The sequence below is a fragment of the Maylandia zebra genome, linkage group LG23, assembly GCF_041146795.1.
Source record: "Maylandia zebra isolate NMK-2024a linkage group LG23, Mzebra_GT3a, whole genome shotgun sequence".
NCBI lineage: Eukaryota > Metazoa > Chordata > Actinopteri > Cichliformes > Cichlidae > Maylandia > Maylandia zebra.
This window is the reverse complement of record NC_135188.1, coordinates 1038892-1056084: the sequence shown is the minus strand read 5'-3', so window position 1 is coordinate 1056084 and position 17193 is coordinate 1038892. Positions and strand designations below refer to the sequence as shown.

Below are 17193 nucleotides of genomic sequence, written 5' to 3'. Positions count from 1 at the left end.
CAGAAGACAGTCATATGGCCGATGGCCCTGTATGGAGCAGAACGCTGGCCAGCCACCACGAAACACGAGCAGATCCTCAATGCTGTGGAAAAGAAGACAGTCAGGTGGATGGTGGGCTTCACCCTCCTGGATCGTGTGACGAATGAAGCTGTTTGAAAATGACTAGGAGTTGCCCCAATCACAAAGAAGATGAGGGAAGTGCGCCTATGGTGGTATGGGCACGTCATGGACACGTATGCGCAGTGAGGAGAATTCAGTGTCAAGAACAGCCCTCTGACTCGACCCTGGAGGCCGCCGACCGTGAGGAAGACCAAACGAAGGATGGATGCAATCACCGAGTGGATCTTGCCCCAGAGTACACCCAAGATCGATCCAAATGGAGAAGAAAGAGCCACGCAGCGGACCCCATGCTGGGAAGACGCTAGGAAAGACAGACCTATATACTTACCGCATTTTTCAGACCATAAGGCGCACCAGATTATAAGGCACATTAAAACAGTCAGATAAGTCAGACTTTACTCAACTCATTCTTCTTGCTTCCTCCACTTCTGTACCGTTGATTTATGAATGTTGAATTCTCTGCAGCTGCTCTATTCCCATGTTGTTGCAGTATATTAATGACTAACCTCGTATTGTGGATGGATGATCTCAGCTGTTCTCCTGACTGAAGTTTGGTCCGTTTACAGCATCCTGCCATGCGATTGCATTTGTCCCTAACCATCGGGAACCCTCACGTTAACTTTTATCGAGGGGAAAAAAGTTAGCGTTCATCCTCCAGCTTCGCTGTGTTTATGCTAGGCTAACATAGCTGTGTAGCTAGCGATCACATAGCAAATCATTACATAGCAGCTAGCCCAACTTCAGTAACCCTACAAACGTCACTGCTGTTTAGTTTTCTGTCTTCATTTATGTTGGAAGTGATAACAGAGCTGTACGTTTGAATTTGTTTCAGAAATCTCTCAGTCAGAACATGCTATATCATGTTTAGGTGGAAGCTAGCGAGCCAACTTCCTGCTAACTTCTAACTGTTAAATTTAATAAATTCTGTTTTCATGGATGTCTGGATGTTAAACTTAATTGTTACAACGCTGATTATTTTATTAAAGATGAAAGAATTTGGACAGTTTGTAACTCTCAGTGATGCTGCAGTGTTCGCTTGACTTTGTGACCTGAAAAGACGGAGTTTAGGACCCAGATTACTCCGCGCGGCTCCTGACTACGGTAGCTGTAATGCTCCAACAATCCATCCAGCGGTGCGGCTTCGTAGCTTAGCAAAGTCGTACTAAAACATTTTTGACAGATGTTTGAGCGCCGTGTAGCACATAAAATCGGTTCGAGGTCAGTAAGCACAACTAGAATTCATACATAAGGTGCACTGTCGATTTCTGAGAAATTTTAAGGATTTTAAGTGCATCTTATAGTGCGGAAAATATGATATTTATTAAATTATTTATTGGCTCCATGAGCTTGCTGCTTGTATTTTCTTTCTTTTTACAAAGATCTGAGAATCTTCCTTTGCACATCTGCCAAACATGGTTTCTCTTTTAAGGCAAAGGCTGTAAGCATAAATGCACGTTCTGCTTTTATCTTTATGTTTGAGTGTAAGGACATGCAATCGTATTCAGTGACTCCCTTGGTCCAAACCACAAGTAGCCACTCTAGCCATAGCCACTCTCCAACATGTGTTTCCTTTGCTCTGACAAGTGTGATCCTGCTCAGCTGGGCTATAGCTGTTTGTCACCCAACTGGAGCTCCAACACAGGGCGCTTTGAAGTGATGTGGGCCCCCCACATGGAGAAAGCAGTGCTGTAGGTGTACAAGCAGACAGAGGCCCGGGGGTGAGACACAAGGGGTTGTTAGGATGAAAGACAGTGCTGTGGCAGTCCAGCTGTTTGCTCTGCCAGCCCAGCGCTAAAGAAAGACGGGCTAAGAAAGAGTCAATATTTGGTGCTTTGTGTGTCTGCTCATGTCAGTAATAGACTTGTTGAACTCTTGAGAGATGTTGCTCAGCTGCCAGTTCACCATTTTTGTGGTTCTTTGAATTCATGCTTTTTCAAAGCTGTGAAAAACACTTTTAATATATATCCTGAATAAACAGCAAACCTTGGCATCACATTTTCCCAAAGCTTCCTGTAATGTTAATCAGAAGGAAAAGAAGCAGAGACATGACACCGAAGCTGTGTGTGTGGTCTTAGTGAGGAAACCAATGGAAGCCTTTCTATACTGTAACGTGGTCGCCATTATCTGGCTTGAAAGCTGGTGGTTTGATTGTTCTGCACATTTTTGAAAGCCTCCACCACAGCAGCGCAGTGTTTGACTTGATTAGCAAACTTTACTCTGCGTCACCAAATAAAACTCCACATGCAGGCAGACATCGAGAGCTAATTAACAGAAAGCAAGCATAAGTGCACACACTTGTCAAAAGCAGGGTCGTGTTTTCCCTTCACAGATGAAGAAATAGTGTGGAAAGAGTGTCGGCCTCTTTCCTCTCAATCAGGGTCCACGCAGGATCGTGCTAATAAGATGGCATAACTGAAGTATGTTTGTGTCTTTTTCTACATATCGAAGAGGAAAAGTTTGTATACACTGAATAAATGAGGATTAAGCTCAGTAATGTTAGAGTTCAGTAAAGCATACCACAGTGATGTGGGGATGTGTGAGTGAGAAGCAGCCTGAGGAATGTGACTCGTACTGTCAGCGCTCTCTGCAGCCCGTCCATCTTCATTATACCTACAAAATGCTCATGTGATTCACTTCTCCAGTGGGCCCCAGCTCTTGTGATATAGGGCAAATTCCTGAGTGGGATCAGTCAAGTTTCATAGCCAGCGGGGGTCAGGAGCCCAGGAGAGTGGAGGCATGAAGATAGGACCGTGGGGAGGTGATAAGAAGCTAGAATTAGTGCATACAAAGAAAAGGAAAGGAGAGATTAAGCAACTTTAGCTCATATTTTTTTATCATAACAACATATCAAATGGCAGAGTTCATGCAAACAGCAGTGCCAGAGTGGAGCATTACGCAGCTAAAGAGTCTGAAATATTATTCAGGAGCAGAGATGTGAAAACAAACAAACCCCACAGAGCTCGGAGAGATCAAACACTGAAGTGGCATTCACTATGTGACCATCTGAATGCTAATTTCCTGCTTGCTGACAGGTTTGCCATATGTGCTTAAAGGGACAGTTCACCCCAAAATCAAATCAACATGTTAGCTTGTAGTGCTGTTTATCCATCCAGAGGGTGGCCTTAAAGGGACAGGAGCTGGAAGCAGAACAGCTCGCAGCAAGGTGCAGTTTAGACAAGTAAAACCCACTTTAGTCCAAGAATGCATGCAGTGTGATGCCAAACCTCAAAAACATAAAAGCACCATATAGTAAGACTGTAGTTTTAAGAGCTAGCAGACAACAAAATGCACAACAACACAGAAGCAACACCAAAGCAACTGGTGTTGATTTATAAGTAACACAACAGGCCAGAAGAAAACCGTGTGTGTGTTTATTTCTTTGTGAACTGTCCCTTTAAAAGGAACAAAATGCTGAGATCTTAGCTTGTTTCTGCTGCCCACAAGTGGCCAATGGATCATCTATTGTAGGTTTAATGCAGCGATGTACATGTGACTGATAACAATCAAAGACATGAGTGGGGAAGACAGACAGACAAAAAGAGGAAAATCCAAACGAGTCACTTCAGGCTTTTCTCTGGGAGCTGTGAGGTTTTACTGTGTTTTAAAAAATCCAAGTTTTGTTGATACAAGACCTCAGCAGAGATTGCAGGCAAGTTCAAGGAAGCAGCCAGCTGCGCAAGACACAGCTGTGGGCTCACGTAGTGCTGTGGTGGTATTCAGCCTGAAATGTAACATATGCTGTTCGTGCACGCTGTCGGGCTTTTATACGACATGACGTACGGTTCAATTTCACAATGGAAAGAGGCGCCGGTGCCAAAATCCACTCGCGCTACAGATTTACGAAGCTTTAGAGATAACATTTGTAGCTCCTACCAAACCGCATGTAAACCATGCGACGTAATGTGTTGTCTCTTAATGGTGATTTACTTAAAGCTGCTGTGTTTCTATCTGTTTACATCTCAGATATGTTAGTATCAGCTCCGTGGGAATAACATTTTATGAAATGATCCAGCTGTCTATTAAAATGATATATACTACTCTTTAATTAGTTTAGATATATTTTGACAATGTCTCAGGATTACTCGGATGATAAAAACATGATGTGTAACAGACTGAAGCCAGCCTGTAAGAGAAATGAGCTAACGAGAGCTGCGTGAGTCGTGTGGTTGAAAACTGGGAAGCACATGTCACTTACATTGATTTCTTTAATAGCCAGAAGCTGTGTATCCAATGGGAGGAAGGCTTTAAGACAGGTGATTTCAGTGACTCTGAAACATGATTGCTGGCAGCAGACTGGCTGGTCTGGGAATTTCATAAATCAAAATTCAAATTCAAATTTTATTTGTCACGTACACAGTCATACACAGTACGATATGTAGTGAAATGCTTGGACAACTGCTCGTGACCTAAAGAAAACAAAAAAGGAAAAGGCTATGAATAAGATAGGAAATAAATATGAAAAATTAAAAAGGGTAAATTTAACTAGGAAGGAATAAAATATAAATTAAGGTTAAAAATGAAATAACTGTACAACACAAATTAGAATGAAGGGTAAATTTAACTGGGAAAGAATAAGATAAAATATATAAATTAAAGTTGAAAATAAAATAACTGTACAACAAAATACACAATATAGAACTATATAAGAATGTATGAAGAAATATAAATAAATATATACACAATAACAGCAGCTGTACAAGTATTAACCGGAAATGAAGAATATAGTGACCAGTGTTGTGCAAAACCAAAGTCCAGAAAGTCCAGTGTGTGTGTAAGAACTGTATGTGTGGGTCAGTACTGTGTGGTGGTGTGATTGAGAGACCGTATCGCCTGCGGGAAGAAGCTCCTCCTCAGTCTCTCTGTGTTGGTCTTCAGGGAGCGGAATCGCTTTCCTGACCTCAACAGAGAGAACAGTCTGTTGTTGGGATGGCTGAGGTCCTTCACCATCTTCCTGGCCTTGGTCCAGCACCGCCTGCTGTAGACTGAGTGCAGGTCAGGGAGCTCGGAGCGGATGGTGCGCTCAGCTGACCGCACAACCCTCTGTAGAGCTCGTCTGTCCTGCATGGTGCTGTTCCCGAACCAGGTTAAGATGTTTCCCGTCAGGATGCTCTCTATGGTGCACGAGTAAAAGTTCCTGAGCACCTTGGAGGGCAGTTGGAAGTCTCTCAAGCGTCTGAGGTGGTAGAGACGCTGTCGGGCCTTTTTCACCACGGTGTTGATGTGACAGGACCATGACAGGTCCTGCGTGATGTGAACTCCGAGGTATTTGAAGCTGTCCACTCTCTCCACTGGGCACTCGTTGATGACGGGGGTCTGGTAGTTCCTCTCCTGCTTAGTGCTGAAGTCCACTATCAGCTCCTTTGTCTTACTGACGTTTAGAAGGAGGTTGTTCCTCTGGCACCAGTTCTCCAGATTCCTAATCTCCTTCAGGTAGGCCGTCTCGTTGTTATCAGAGATCAGGCCCACCACGACGGTGTCGTCAGCAAACTTGATGATGGTGGTGGAGCTGGTAGTGGCCACACAGTCATATGTGTACAAAGAGTACAGCAGGGGGCTCAGAACACACCCCTGGGGGGCTCCAGTGCTGAGAGTGGTGGAGGCTGAGACATGTCCGCCCATCCTTACTGCCTGTGGTCTGCCAGTTAGGAAGTTGGAGACCCACTGACACATAGATGAGCTGAGTCCCAGATGCTCCAGCTTGGTGGTGAGTGTGGAGGGAATTATGGTGTTAAATGCAGAGCTGTAGTCTATGAAGAGCATTTTAACATAATTCCCCCTTCTAGTGTCCAAGTGAGTGAGTGATGTGTGGAGGAGATGAGAGATGGCATCGTCTGTGGAACGATTTGGACGGTAAGCGAACTGTAGTGGGTCCAGTGTGTCTGGTAGTGAAGAAATGATGAAGTCTCTGACCAGGCGTTCAAAGCACTTCATCACTACTGAGGTGAGGGCTACAGGGCGATAGTCATTGAGAGAAGCAGGGTGGGGTTTCTTCGGGACAGGAACAATGATGGACTCTTTGAAGCATGTGGGGATCACCGACTGAGATAAAGAGATGTTGAATATCTCAGTGAACACAGGAGCTAGCTGGTATGCGCAGTCTCTGAGGATACGACCTGGGATGCTGTCTGGTCCTGCTGCTTTCCTGGTGTTCACTCTCTTGAAGGCTCTCCTTACTTCATGCTCGGAGATGACGAGCACGTTTCCGGTGCTGGCAGTATCTTCCTGTCTGCAGCCGTTAGCGCCGCTAGCACTAGCATTGTTGGAGTCCTTAGCTGCAGCCTCGAAGCGAGCATAGAAAGTGTTCAGCTCGTCTGCCAGAGTCACGGCCGCGTTCGTCATACCGGTTGTTGGTGCTTTATAGTCCGTTATTGTCCTTAGTCCCCGCCACAGGCTCCTAGAGTCACTCTGTTGGAGTTGTGACTCTAGTTTCCTCCCGTAGCGCTGCTTCGCCTCTTTCACCGCCCTCCGCACGTTATATGACGCGGCTTTGTACGGGTCCATGTCCCCCGTCATGAGTCCCGTGTTGTAGGCAGCGGTGCGGGATCTCAGAGCGTCGCGGATGGTTTTATCCACCCACGGCTTCTGGTTGGGAAACGTTGTGATAGTCTTTGTCTCCACGGTATCATCCGCTAGTTTCCCGATGAATCCCACAACCGCTTCCGTAAACACGTTGACGTCATCGTCGGAGCTGTTTCTGAACATGCCCCAGTCTGCGTCATCGAGTGCGTCCTGTAACGCGGCCACCGATTGATCCGTCCAGCGCGCGACCTTCCTCTGAACCGGAACTTCCTGTTTCAGCCTTTGTTTGTATTTTGGCATGAGGAAGATGGCGGCGTGATCAGATTTGCCAAACGGGGGGCGGGATTGTGCCTTGTAGCCGTCCTTGACCGTAGTGTAGCAGTGGTCCAGTGTCCTTTCACCCCTGGTGGGGCAGGTGATGTGTTGATAAAAGTTCGGCGCTGCGCGTTTGAGGTTGGCGCTATTAAAGTCCCCCGTCACAATAAGCGCAGCGTCCCGGTGTTGTGTCTGGTGCTGTGTGAGTGCCTCATGCAGCTCGCATAAGGCGGTGACCGTGTCCGCTTGTGGTGGAATATAAACGGCACTTACAATGACCGATGTAAATTCCCGAGGTAGATAAAAAGGACGACACATGATGGACAGTAGTTCCAGATTTGGTGTGCAGGAGCGTGTGAGAGGAACAACGTTCGCACTGTTGCACCAGTTGTTGTTCACCATTAAACACACGCCGCCTCCCCTTGACTTCCCCGAGTCCCGTGTCCTGTCCATGCGGTGAACCGAGAAGAACTCGGCCGGCTGGATGGCGTGGTCCGGCACCGCTGGGTTCAGCCATGTCTCGGTGAAGCAGAGGAGATTGCAGTCCCGAATGTCTCTCTGGAACTTTATCCTGGCCCTGAGGTCGTCAAGCTTGTTCTCCAGTGACTGGACGTTGGCGAGCAGGATGCTAGGCAGAGGTGTGCGGTGTGCACGAGCTCTCAGCCTGTTCCTGACGCCGGCTCGCTTCCCTCTAGGCCGCCGCCGCTTCCCTTTGTTCTCCCTCGAGATCTCACTCGGCCAGCTCGGATCCGGAGTTAAAAACTTCGAATTGTGAGTACATTGTAAACCAATAGAAACAAGAGTGTCACTGTCATACCTAATGTACCCAATGGTGATGATTTTGCCGATTTAGAAACGCTGAAAACTAACTTAAAAAACAAAGACAAAGAAAAAGTGGTCGGAGCAGTCGTGACGGCAGCCGACCTCACCGGCGCTCTGCTGGGACCTTCCCACATAATCATCTTAAAGGTTTACAGAGAATACGCTGAGAAGGGGGAAATATGCATTGCATGGCAGTTTTCTGACTGAAAATGCATTGTTAATGCTAGAGGTCAGAGGTCAGAGAAGAATGGTCAAACTGCTTCACTCGATCACTTTAAACACGGTTTGCAAAAGAGCCACAGCAGAAGATCACAGCAGGTGCAGCTAAGGGCAGGAACTGAGGCTACGATTTGCACCGCCTCACCAAAGCTGACTATAGAAGACTGGAAAAGGCGAATCTGCTGCAACATTTGGATGGAGGTGTCCGGATTTGGCATAAACACCATGAAAGCAGGGATCCATCCTGCCTGGTGGCGTAATGGGATGGGGGATGAGCACACTTTGTTCCCTTCTACTGAGCATCATTGAATCACTCATCATTACCACGGCCTACCTGAGTGTAGGTGAGTAATGCACCGTTTCACAAACTGGTTTCTCCGACATGACACTGACTTCTTACAGATCTCAGTCCAATGACAGCAGAAGGAGGTCAGCTGTGGCTGGCAATAGCACGCTGTACCTAATAAAGTGTCTGGTGAGTGTATGTTCAGCATGTGCAGGAAACAATGAACATTTAGCTCACAGAGACCCACCCACTCGCCAACATACAGCAGCGCTATGAAAACAAGGAGGTTTGTAACCGTGCCGACACATTCCAGGCTGTTGTTCCCGATGATAAGCGTCGTTGCTCCGGGGCGACCATTCCTGCCTCGCCGAGGGGCCGGTCTGCTCAGACAGCACACTCATTACCTGCTTGTACAAAGAGCTTGTGACGTGAGGTCATGTGGCAGACGTGGTGTGTAATGTCTTCAAACAACTTCAGAGCTCAAAAGGGCAAAAGTGAGGTGGTGGGGAAAGAATCAAAGTAGCAGCTGGCAATAAAAGCACGCATAAAAAGACTGGGACTGGTGTTTGTCTGCTGGGAGCCAACAATCAGATGATAATAAATCTGATTAGTATTTACATGATAATAAGGCCAAGTAACATATGACCACAGCAGCATATGTTGCTCCGACTTGAACATTGTTTTCCAACCCCGGCACCTCTCCTTCCTCCTCCACCCTACATCCCTCTGTGCCTCCCAAACCTTCATTTTTTCCTCTCCTCCTGTGATCCCTTTTCTTAAAGATGGGAAAGAAGCCAGCCAAATATGATGCAGTTACAGAGAACTTAATGGCAGTATGATAATGATAATCATTACTGAAATGATGATGAAAGACGTGCGCCGTGAGTAATTCTGTGATGTCAGCGGAAGACAATGAAAGCTGAGGTGCAGAGAGGCAGCTGTGCACGTCCTGACCTGTGAAGCCAAAGGACGAGGCTGAGGGCAGCTGGGATGAAGTAAGGCTCGCGAGATTCATTGTGAAGGACTAAGTGGAGGTTGTCAAAGGGAGCGTGAATTCTGGAAGGATTTGCAAAATTTATGATCAATGAGGCTGCGTTTGTATTTTAAACTTTTGGCAAAATACAAACAAAATTAAGGTCATGTGGGAATCAGGCCTAAAAAGAACAATGTGTGTATACTTAATATGATGAGCGGGGATGAAATCGGAGCATCTTCTGGAGCCAAGATTTTCCAGATCAGAGCTTTTCTGGTTTCCAAATATTAAAACGATTGCTGTAAATATGAAAAACACAGAAAAACCCAACAATTGTGTGAGGAAATCTTCTACATTTAAAAACCAATAACCTGTAGAGGCTTTCTACGACTGTCCTGCTAAAAGCACGTGGATTCATCCAACAGCAGTGAGACCAGCCGGTGTGTTCATGACAGCGTGATGCTCTCAGTAGGAACAGCAGGCTGTCGTCCTCCTATCAACAGAATCAGTTTGCTTTTGTCAGCAAATCGAGTCTTGGAGAATAAGACTGATTCTTTGCACTTACATGCATTTCTGTCCGTAGCTGTTATTCTAATTCCCTTCTTCTCCGTGGATCTTTCCTACTGACCGGTTCCTCTGCTAAATCAAAGAACTGCTTTCCTGGACAACTCTGTGATCTGCTTCAAACTTTGCAAAGTGGTGCTGAGAGGTCGATGTCCTTTCATGTGTTTTAGTGAAACATGGCGTAGTGACGTCATTCTCCCCCTCGTGTTGTTTGGACCATCAGATGGCCACGTTTGAACGAGCACGAGTGGATGTGTTTGTGCAGAACCAAAGAAATTCAGAAGATTGTTTATTTTCTCTGAATCAGTCTCTCTCTCCAAATCCCCCAAGTATTATTATTATTATTATTATTATCATCATCATCATCATCATCATCATCATCATCATCATTATTATTATTATCATTATTATTATTATCATCATCATCATCATCATCATCATCATCATCATTATTATTATCATCATTATTATTATCATCATCATCATCATCATCATCATCATTATTATCATTATTATTATTAGTATTATCATCATCATCATCATTATTATTATTATCATTATTATTATTATCATCATCATCATCATTATTATTATTATTATTATTATTATCATCATCATCATCATCATCATTATTATCATCATCATCATCATCATCATCATCATCATCATCATCATCATTATTATCATTATTATTATTATTATATACATAACTGTCGAGACTGGGCAGTGATAGGACGAACCAGAGGAGCTGAAGAAATAAAACACAGCTCAGAGGAATGCCACAAAACACATGTATACATGAGAATGTCTGTGACCTTTAGCCCGCACAAAAGTAGCTAAACAGCAGGTTTGCATAATAGCAGGTCATCAGGTGTAGTCCTAGCTGAGGGCCAAAGGCTGATAGCAATGATTTGGCAGCTCGGCTTCACCTGGTTTTCTCTTTCCAGACGTTTTAGAGCTGCTGCAGGACTGGTTGTACCGTAGTAAGAATTGTTTCCTACGTTAGCTTCAGAACCAGGTTTCCAGTTTCTCGGATAACATGAAGCTAAGTCAAAGATCCAACTCAGCATCAAAGCGTTACCATTTCCAAAAACTATTTACATATTACACTTCAGATGTTGGCTGATGTTAACTTCATTTTTGGTCATGGAAATTTCAGATCCACTCACACCAGTTTGTTACTGATGATTCATTTCAGCCGCAAGTATTATTGAGTGGTTTCCATAGCAACGTAGCAGTACTGTAACATGGAGCAGGAAGAGGAAGTACCCAACACATCACCGTGTGCGGCTACATTAGAAACACAGTGCGTCTTGTTAAATGGGACATTTTCATGTCCCACCAATCTCAGCTGGTGCAGGCAATGGTTTCAGAGCCATCCACACTCTGCTGCTGTGTAGTCGCCCTGATGCTCCTGCTGTCCTCGACCTTATTGAGGAATTTTCTCCACATTGAGGTGGAACGTGTATGGTAGGCGTCCGCATCAACACGTGACCCTTCTCCGGGCCGTGGATGAGGCATGCAGGGACATCACAGCAGACCAGAGTCCGGCTGGATTCGTCACGCCTGAAGGTTCTTTCCAAGATGTTTGGCAAGTGAGAACATTTGTTCTGACATGGATGAGAGAGTGTGGCCAAGTCCACGTGACAGAGCTGATTTCAGAATTGTTGCTTTTCTTTCAAAGGAGGTCGTGTTGTGATTTACTGTGTATGTCATCAGTCAGATGTGTTCAGTTATTCCACTGATCTCTGTTGTTTTTATGAGTGCATGTAGCACCACGATGAGACATGCGACACGTCCTCTGAAGCTGCATGAACAACAGTGAAACCGTGTTTGAACATTAGCCTGTTTGATTTTTGTGTTTAGTTTTGAAAAATAAAGAAAATGTTGCTTTGCTACAATGTAAGTTGCAAATGTTACTGACGAGTTCACAGCGCTGTCAGTGTAAATGTCACCGCCTTTCTATAAAGTGGTACATGAGGAACACTACAAAGATGTTGATGAATGATTACAGGATGAGTTAAATACTGAGAAAACTAAACTAAGCTTCAGAGTAAGTGGCTGACGAGAACGCACTTAACTCCCATCATGTCTCTGCCAGTGTTTCAGATGTTATTAGTCCTTTATTTATCCAGGTAAAAATCTCATTGAGATTAAAAATCTCATTTCCAAGAGAGACCTGGCATCATGGCAACAAAAGTCAGATGTGTGCACTAAATGCCTGAATGAAAAGGGTGCTTTGTTTCATTGGCTGTGGGAATATCCAGACATCCAGAACTTTTGGAAAGATTTCAAATGTTTGTCAGAAACACTAAATATGAAAAATCCCTTTTGGTCTTAAACTCTGTGTTCTTGGAATATCTTCAAAAGACTTTTAGGTAAGATCAAGACGGAGCAGACGTTTGGACAGCAGACTGCTTCAGCCCGAGACGGTTATTTGATGGTTATTTTGGAAAAGTGCAGCTGCATAATCACTGAAACTTGGCTGAGAGAGCTTTTGCGCTGCAGTGATGTGGAGAGACGAACGAATCGTTAAAGTAGGAGAACTTCTTTTTTTAATGCAAATCTTTTTTCCCCATTAAGTCCTATTTTGACTGTTGTAGTAAATTTATGTTAATATGCATTTTTATTTAATGAATGTCCAGTGTCTGTGTGCATTTGTGTGTTTGTACGAAATGTTCTGTTTTAAAAAGGTAACAAAGAAATACTCCAAACACTTTGCATTGAAATCAATGGGAGAATTTGACACAGCAAACGATGATAGACATGGATCACCTCGAAGACTAAAGGCTTTGTTAAATCTTCTTTGGGCCACAGAAACATTTTAAGCATTTTGATTTACTCATAAATTTATTAATTTATCAGATTTCTCTGATTAACAGTTTTTTAACCACTAAAATTAAGAAATTACAGGAAAAGGACCCAGAGTCAGACTGAAACAACATTTAAATTAGCAATGCAGGCAGAAAAACAACGAAAGGAAACTATGACAAGGACTCAGAGGAAGACACAACTATATCTACACAACAGGGCAGTTAGAGGACACGAGCGCTGCTGGGCACAGGTGAACAGAATCCAGGTAACGACACAGGCAAGGAATACAACTAAATACACAACAGAAGAGACACAGGACTGCAAAAACAGCAGAAGGAAGTCGCTGACTAACACTTACACGAGAGCCTAACACACTCAAACACCACATAGAAGATCAAAGAAACCAGAATTCAAATACAAGTAAAGTGAAGCCGAGAAATAAACAAAGTGAAATATAACAAACAACAAGAACCAAAGTGAAACCACAAACTCAAAACACTGAGTCACAGACGCGGGACCGTCACATTCATCAAACTAAAGCTTCAAAATAGACTTTTTATGACGGCAGCCAAAGAAAGGCCATGCTTCCTCGCACAGAGTAATTCCTCCTCCTGCAAAGACATGTTGATTACATTTCCCTCGTTAACCTGATAATGTAACTATAGTTTAATTTCAGAGTGCCCTTTCTCTTCATGTCCTCTTTAATCCTTTATGAAAAATGGTTCATATAAATAAGCATCACCTTGGATTAATGCCATTGTTTCTATCAGCCTTCACGGTGACAGCGAGTGAGACTGTTTCCACTTACTGTGGATAAAAAGATAAAAATGGACCTTTTGACCTTTTGCTAACTAAACGAAACATAATCAAACGTGTACGCGTTGTCTCGTGGTCTGCTTGCCTCCTCAGCTTTTCTGATTAGAAGACCAATAAGTTCTGTTACTGTTAATGCTGCCAATACTCAGCGTAGGTTGCTTCTCTGGGAGGTTATATTTTATGACTTTAAGGTCTCTTAAATTCTTCCAGAGTGAAGCTATGAGAGCATGACCCCCAGCCTGGTTCCACTGATGACATAGCCTCCATCTAGCTTGAAGTTTGCCTGTTAATTAATGAACAACATTGGTCAGATGTTCTACACCTGTGGAGGCAACAATAGAGAAAGAAAAGTGTAACCCGGCCAGCAGCAGCACGATTACGTGTGCCTGTGCACAGACATGTGCTCGCGTGCTTGGAAAAAGGTACATTTCCATCCTTCAAGGGGACCTGGAGAGGTAAACATCATTAGTCTTTGAGACGTTTGATGGTCCAGCATAAAGCCACAAAGCAGCTCTCACCCACCTGTTTACAGACTTAAATGCAGCTTGTTTTTGATGCCTGTGCCTCTATTCCACTTCTCATTTAAAGAAAAGCAGAGTAAAGTCTTTTATATACAACTATTACAGCAGTAACTGGTGATTTCTGGAGAAAATGTGCTTCGATGCACTTTTAGTTCTGCAGAACTTGTTAACACAAAGTATGTTTATCCAGTTTACACTCTGTGTGTCTCAATAATTAAAGGTTAGACGCTTCTGTGGGTTAAACAACTGCACATAATATTTTCTCTGACTCCAACCCTCTGCTGGAGTGGCACTGCTATAAACTGAAGCACAAATACTCTTTAAAATGATTAATACTTCAGATCTGTTCTTTCATTTTAAAATTGTATTATTATGCCTTTTTAAGTAAGCACAGTTATCATAAAGCAGCAATGCTTAAAACACCGTGTGCGCGACGTCCTGTCCAATGCTGCTCTACTTAACCTGCGATGTTTGGTGCCCCCTGCAGGAGCACAGCAGCCTCTGTGTCAGTGCTGAATGAGGTCAAACAGTCAGGAGACTTCCAATCACTCCAGCAGCACCGTTTTTACTGAAAGCCTGCAGCGGTTGCTTTAACTGCGCCTCTGACAGACTGAGTGAGCGAAGACTCGCTCTTAGAGCTGCAAAGTTCACTGGTCTCACTCTGAGATTAACTAATGCAAAACAATAAAAACAACAGCAGAGAGCACAAAGAATGTTTGAAGAGAGAAATTAATAGAAAGCAAAATTGAGAAAAACATAAATGAATAATAAAACAAACAAAGAGTGGAAACAAAGAAAGGGAAGAAATCTTCCAGAACAGAAGTCTTGGTGTGCTGACAAAACAAGGGACCGACAGAGACCAGGGGACAAAGCTAAATGTACGAGCATGAGTGTGTTTAACCAAGAAAAACAAGAGAAGAGAAGAAAAATGTTAAACATGCAGCACAAGCATCCATGCATGCTCGTGTGTCTGGACAAACACTGAATGGGTTTAGATGAGATGTGAATATGGGTTTATTTGACATCTGTGGGACGCTGTCTGTGTTTCTTGGAGGACGCCGCTCACTTCCAGCTCAGCCAGCCTCAGAGCTGCTGCTGTGTAGCTTCCTGCAGCTTCCTGTCCACATTCCCCACCTCCCTGCCTGTGTTTTTGTTGGCCAAGACAAAAGGAGGCACAACTTAGAACTTCTCCTTCATGTTCAATACTCGAAGTGTTATAAGATTGCTGTTCAAAGGTTCCCACCATGACTCTTGTCACACTTTTTTACCCGAGACGAGCGTGGGACTCACTTTTCTGCATTTTGAGTAAATGTCTCACTTAAATGGTTTTATATGAACTCTAATACACGTTTTCAAGGTAACCGTCCATCTTAAGGTTAACTGTGACTGGATTCTTTCTTTAAGTCTTCAGGTAACACCATCATCAGCTGATGCAGGTGTGTGTGCACAGCAACATAAGCGTGTGTCACTCGTTCGCTGTAATAATACAGGTGCAGAAATACCTGGTGTTCAGACTGAGTCCTGCATGCAGAGCCTGTTGTTTTCTCTCTTTTTAACCTGAGATTTATCTGTGCAGCACACTGACACACACGTGTTGTACTCTGTGTTTCTGCTGTGTTGTTCGTTTTTGAATGTTTTTGTGAGGAACATTCAGATTTGAGCTTTCCAAACTTTTTTCATCAGGTAATTATACAACATCAAATCACCATGTTTAAGAAAATTACATGTGTGATTGATGAATGACCTTCATGAAGTAAAGGATTGACTACTCATTTGTCCAAAACACAGTATATATAACCTAATGGCACTTTGAAAAAATTAAAAGGAAACTGCCATCTGCCAATCAGCTCACAGGCTTGTGAAGGCAGGTGAGTGAACACCTGTGACACTGTAGTGAATTCTCTCTTATTTGGTGTTCACAGATCAGGGGTTGCGTTCCTAAAAGACTGCTTCCATCAGGAAGGAGGTTCTGCAGCATCCGGTCCCGAACCAGCAGACTGAGAGACAGCTTCTTCCACCAGGCCATCAGACTGCTGAACACGTCATAGACACCTCAGCTTCACTGCTGGAACTTTAACATTATGCACTCCATACTGTACAGTAATGCCACTGTTTTGCACATATTCAACTCTGTATATTTTATATATTTTATTTTATTGTTTACTCTATTTAATTTGTAAAATATGTGTACACACACACACACACACGTAGAAAAACATTTAGTATACACATCCAGAAATGCATATACTATTATATATTACATATATTTATTAGTCTCAGATGTAGCCATTCTTGTATTTTGCTTGTTTACATTATTGTATTTTGCACAACTCTGTTGCTTGTGAAGCTCGCACACAAGAATTTCACTCACATGTGCTGTACCAATGTACCTGCACATGTGATATGACAATAAAAGTGATTTGATTTGTTGCCTGGGTGATTTTACCTTTGACATACCTGACACCTGTAGTGCTAATGCTAATGCTAAACTAAAATGGTAACCAAAGCAAACATTATATGTTCCAGTCATCTCGAGGGCTTTTGCATGCTGATATTCAAGGGTGGAGTAAAGGGTTGGTGATGAACACCATCATCTATTCAACATCCTGCCCTCTGGATAAGGTTCAGATCCATCAGGTGCAAACCAGCAGACTAAAGATCAGCTTCTTCCTGTGAGCTGTCAGACCTCTGTGTGAGCACACTTCTCCCATACAACCACTCTGACGCTGTTATTGATCAACTGCTATGTGCTATATCTCAGTCTTTCCTTGTTCGGTGCAATATTTTGCTCTCAGTGAATTACCATCCACCATAGCTCCTTCACCATTATTCATTTATTTAATATATTATATAACTGCCCTTGTATACAGCCCAACAACGTTTCTGTTTCAGTGTTTCATACACCATGTCTACAGTTTACTCACATATATGGATACATATATTTTGCTTTTTCCTCGTTGTAGATTGTTTTCTTTACTTTTGCACCTTTGTGGTCCTGCTACCCAATTTCAGTGTGCAAGAAACCGAACAATAAAAGCTCTAAAGTCTAAAGTCACTGGACACCAGTCAGTGATGAAGGCTAAAGGGGCACGTCCCTTGAACCTAGGGTTGCCAACTCCCTGAAAAATAAATAAGGGACACCTCGTGGCCAGGACCGGGCGACCCAGTTGTCTTCACCCTTCCCAGTGTGGTGAATTTTCTAGCTCTTTTTTTGTGTGTGAAAT

The 17193-nt window shown here is 43.6% G+C and overlaps 1 long non-coding RNA gene across 1 annotated transcript; it reads left to right on the top strand.

Annotated features, from left to right (window-relative positions):
* Positions 1-12003: 12003 nt before the first annotated feature.
* On the top strand, positions 12004-16398 carry LOC143415138 (uncharacterized). The gene is made up of 2 exons (XR_013095748.1): positions 12004-12355; positions 15892-16398. It is a non-coding gene; the product is annotated as an uncharacterized LOC143415138 (long non-coding RNA).
* The last annotated feature ends 795 nt before the right edge of the window (positions 16399-17193 follow it).